Here is a 5833-nt window from a genome sequence, read left to right on the forward strand (position 1 = left end):
TTCACCTCCGACATCTTGAAATTCCATTATTTTAAAAGTTTATGATGTTTTAAAGGCGAATGTGAAAGGGGTCGCCATAGATATGCCCTGGGTAGATTTGTTAAACGTACTGCGTGTGTAGTTGGGTTGTCTGAAAGACAATTGAAAACTTTATTGAGACAACGTGCATTCGAGTCTGTCACAACCGAGGGGGTCGTATCAAATTTCCAATTTTGAAAGTTGACAAACTTGACTGTTTTCAGAAGAGTTAGTGAAAATGCTATTAGAAGACTCCACAGCAAAAATACATTTCTTACCTTTTGTATTTTAGCAAGAAACCACATGGATATAAAACATTCCTTGACTATATCCGATTATCAATTATGGAAACTTTTACATAAATGTGGGTTTCGTTATAAAAGGGTAAGTGTGGAAAACAGGCGGGTGCTATGTGAAAGAGATGACATCGTGCGATTACCCAACACATACTTACGCACTATCAGACACAAGCTTCAAGAAGGATTAGAACCAGTGTTTTTGAATAAAACATGGATGAACGCCAGCCACACTGCAAGCACACAATGGGTGGATAGCTCTTCTACAGAACCATGTAACAGGAAACTGCTATTGGGCAAGGGTGGGCGGCTCATTGTGTTACATGCAGGTTGTAAACGTGTGGGGTTTATGCCTGGTTGTTTTCTCGTGTTCAAGGCGAAATCCAAAGACAACAGATATTACCACACTGAAATGAATGGGGAAGATGGTACCAGCACTTCCCGGGAAGTGTTTAATTGTTATGGACAACACACCATATCATAGCGTGCAGGATCCAGATGCAAAAGCACCAACATCCAACAACAGGAAAATTGTTTTTTTTCAGCATGACTAGAAAAACAAGATATTCTGTTTCCATCAAAAGCAACTAAACCTGTTTTGTATGACATGATAAAGCGCAAAAAAACAACACCACCAATCTGTAAGGTAGATCGATATCTCAAAGCACATGGCCATGAAACTTTACGTATACCGCCTTACCATTGCTATCTAAATCCCATAGAACTTAGGGCCGGTGGGGTAGCCTAGTGGTTAAAGCGTTGGCTCGTCAGGCCGAAGACCCGGGTTCGAATCCCCACATGGGTACAATGTGTGAAGGCCATTTCTGGTGTCCTCTGCCGTGATGTTGCTGGAATATTGCTAAAAGCGGCGTAAAACCAAACTCAGTCAGTCAACTTATCTGGGGTATCATAAAATCTGACGTGTATCGCAACAATACCACGTTCAAACTTTCGGACGTTCAAGACGAAGTACACAAAGCCATAAGTAAAATAACACCAGCAATCTGGTAAAACTGTGTACAGAAAGCTGAAAATGAAATAGAGAATCAGTACTGGATAAAAAAGTAGTTAGATTATGCCACCATTCAACCGGTCATCATAAGTGTACAATCTGAGAGAAGTAAAAGTGAATCAGGAATTTCCTCAAAGAGTTTTGATGCAACCCCTAAATGTTAATACCCTAAGCCGCACGTGCTTCCCACCCTTGTGGCTGTTCTTCCAACAGTACTACTGTTACTTTACCCTCGTCAAACTTCACACGGAAAATCAAAACAAAATGATGATAGTTTTTATAGTAACCTTTTTCTTCTGGAGACAAAGGTTATGAAACGGTAGTGGTGGTCCGATTAATTGAAATAATCGAAGATTGGTTGCAGTGACCAAACGACCAAGCAATCGATCACATTTTCTCATAATCGAACACAAATGATTTTGGAACTGCTGTTTTAGTCTTTGAAACACTTGACGATGGAACATATCATAGAAGTTGTCAGGGCCTGAAAACTTGTTTGATTCTTAGAAAACTCACTTCACTAACTGAAAAGTCATGACTGAATATTTCTTGAAGACTCCAGGAAGTTTATGTTCATGATATATTAGTCATCACTTTAGAGTATCAAGTTGCATCATGTATAAATATCTGCAGTAACAACCAGGGGCTAGATTTTCGAAGCTCTCTTAGCGCTAATATAGTCATAAGTTAATGTTAATGTATGGCTCTTACGACTATCTTAGCGCTAAGAGAGCTTCGAAAATCTAGGCCCTGGATAGGAAAATCTGAAAAATGACGCTCCATGATTGTTGGTTGGTAATGAAGCAATCATCAATTGTGAGATTTCAACCGATTCCCAACACTAGTATACAGTGATACTAAGGGAATCTAGTCACAGAGGATGTAAGGTGTTTGTACAGGAAATATGTAGCTGGAATCAGTCTTTCTCCACAGAGCTATCTTTGCTTCACAACTGTCCTAAATAGGCTTATGTTAAAGTATGCACTAAAATTGCCGAGAACTGAGCCCTAACTTGATTGAATGTGGTTTAATACTGCTTTGATTGTATTTCAGTTTTCATGGTTTACATCACTGCATGTCATTTTAAAAAGGGAGGACAGGTCGATGAAATCAACTGGTTGATTGTAACAAACCTAGAAATGTAATCAAGTAAGTCTGGGGTTCAATCTCAGAGGATAGGTTTGTGGCATGTATAAGGGAGGCAACCCTGCAGAGTAAATAGTGAGGCTTGATCTGACTGGGTCACTCATAGCCCAAGTCTGACATAAAACGTCCACAGGGCTTGATCACAGACAAGGGATCCCTGGTCAGGCTCACTGACTTGGCTGACACATCATATCCCAATTGCATAGATCCATGCTATTGGATGAGGGGATTCTCTGATCCAGACTCAATTATTTACAGACTGCCCCTGGAGTGAGTGAGTGAGTTTAGTTTTACGCTGCACTTAGCAATATTCCAGCTATATGGCGGCGGTCTGTAAATAAGCGAGTCTGGACCAGACAATCCAGTGATCAACAGCATGAGCATCGATCTGCGCAATTGGGAACCGATGACATGTGTCAACCAAGTCAGCGAGCCTGACCACCCAATCCCGTTAGTCACCTCTTACGACATACGACAAGCATAGTCGCCGTTTGTGGCAAGCATTGGTTGCTGAATACCTATTCTACCCCGGATCTCTATGGGTCACCGCCGCTGGAATATTGCTGAGTGTGAGTTGTCCAACAATAAACAAATCAAACCAAACCATCATCACAAACAACAAACAATAGCTGACTGGTTAACATAATCATTTATTGGTAACGGGTCTCCATGTATCACATGGGCTTCACTCAAACTTTGATTGGATATTTTAAATGAAGCATCAGTTCACATCACTGGGTGGCAAACAAAGCTATTCTATCTCAACATCTAATTCACATAATTCACACATGAAGTGGTAATGAAAATAGATTCTTAATGCTCATGAAAATATAGAATTTGCCCATGACATCTGCAGCACCACCAATTGAAACCCATCTCCCCTATTTCTCAAAATAGGATAAACCTGCTTCAAAGGAAAGACAGTTCACTTAACAGTTGTTGGGGGTGACAGGTAGTGCTGGTACAATATGGTGGGTGAAGCCAACAACAGCTAAAGTATTGATAAATTGCAAAGGGTGCAACATTGATAAGAATGTATATCTTAAATGTCCACACATGAAATAGAATATGTACAAGACATATCTTCTTCTGTACATACACATATCCACACTATCAAATCATAAATGCTTATTAGATTAAAAAATTGAAATTCAATAACCAAGAGCAAAGATTCATATTTAGAAATTTCAGTGACTTGGTTAAACAGAACCAGAAATTTTGTTCATAAAACTCATTTAACTCCCTTTTCAAACTTTATGATTTTCAATGAGAATATACCTCTACTAATCTACAGTGAAACCATTCTGTATATGTCAATTCTAAAGGCAGTGGTAGACTTTGCTTAGTCTATATAAGTATTAATCATATTAAATTGCACCCAAGATCCCATGCAGTTTAATATGGCATGTGGCTGCACCAATCAAATCTTACATATATGTCAGCCAATGAAGTCAAAGATATTATTCCACTATTCTTGTCACAATGAAATTCACTGGCTGAATAAGGTAGAGTAGTTGGGTTATCTCCCTTGTCACTACATCCTACAAATGTCTGAGATAAATCCATCTATATCCAACCATCTCACATGTTGTAACTCACAAGGTTGAATCATTTGTTCAATCTTGACAGCAATGACAATATTAAATACATTATATTACAATTTGTGCTGGGTCTATTTAACTTAGATGCTAGGATATTTTACAACATCTCTAATATAGTTCACATCAAACATGCGTAACTGATTTTCATCAAATAGTTAACGAATAGGTTCAGAACATAAAAGTCACACAATTCCCTTGAAAATACAGGATACAATGTACACGTCATATTCAAACTGGTACACCAATACATAACAAAGCAGAAACATAAGAATGATGATATTTGTTGTACTCAAAAGAAACTATCGGTACAAGCATGCATTGGAAATTACTCTAAGGCAGATGAAATGAAAACAATTGATTCTCTGGCAATGATTTTTTTTAAAACTAGAAGTGAGAAAAATGCATTACTTGTGTAAATGTCTAAATGTTGTAATTGTAGAAAAAATAACTGAAACGCCGTGATATGTGTGTTTGCCAAACAACAAAGGTCACTGTTCTTTCAGCCGCAATCTCTGATTTTTTTCCAGATCATCACTTTTTTTTTACCGGTAAGACTTTTCCAAAAATGATACGTGACACTTAATGAATCTCAACACTCAGGATAATTTGTTTTAGAACTAAGCCTTTTCATATCACAGAAGCAATATCAGATGTTCACAAAATGTTTTAAAGACCTGAAACGTTTTCTTTCTTCTTGACCGAGTGTTAAAACAATGTGGTTTAAATGTTTGCAAAAACATCAGTTATGTGGAAAATCTAATAACTAACAATCTAAAAAAAAATTTAAAAAATGACATGAGTACAATCAGGAGATATCAAACCAAAACACACACATAACTTAGGCATCATATTTCTGCAGATACAACACCTTGAATGAATATTAAATGAAATTATTATTTAAGTTGGCATCAAAAAGACACTATGTACAATCACTGGACTAATCACCTCGCCTTCATGTCACATGACTGTGTACACATCACATGACTTGTGCCAAAATGCTATGTATCATATCTGCTGTACCCATGCACTTGTCACTGACAATATCATACTGTACCTTAGGGGTGGGGCAAACGTTTGCACATCCTCTCCAGCAGATGTCTGCTGGTGACGGTGGTTTTATTTCAGGTGAGTGAGTGAGTATGGTTTGATGCTATTGGCAATATTCCTGCAATATAGTTGGGGACACCGCAGATCGATAGGCACATTGTACCTGTTGGGAATCAAACAGACCTTCAGTGTGACAAGCCAACACTTTAACCACTTGGCTTCCTAACAAAGCTCTTCACTTCAGGGATATTTTTCTTGAACAGTTTCAGTGAGTGAGTGAGTGAGTTTAGTTTTACGCCACACTCAGCAATATTCCAGCTATATGGCAGAGGTCTGTAAATAATCGAGTCTGGACCAGACAATCCAGTGATCAACAGCATGAGCATCGATCTGCGCAATTGTGAACAGTTTGAGAGGCATTCAGGAAGTTGTAAGCAATAGGAATGACAAGTGTTTATAGATGATCAACTTCTTTATTGTACATAGCGACGTTTTGGTATAGATATTTATACCATTATCAAGCATGAAAGTGGTATATGTATCTATACTGAAATGTCACTATTGTACAATAAAGAAGTTGATCATCCATAAACACTCTCATTCCTGATATTTTCCTTGTAGCAATCTGTAAGAGGCAGACTGGTAGTCAATAAAATGAAAAGTAAAAAAAGAATTGGATCTCTATTAGTTACCGCCATTTCATGAATTGGAAA

This window comes from Haliotis rubra, unplaced genomic scaffold (genome assembly GCF_003918875.1).
Source record: "Haliotis rubra isolate DU_JTF1 unplaced genomic scaffold, ASM391887v1 Scf11, whole genome shotgun sequence".
NCBI lineage: Eukaryota > Metazoa > Mollusca > Gastropoda > Lepetellida > Haliotidae > Haliotis > Haliotis rubra.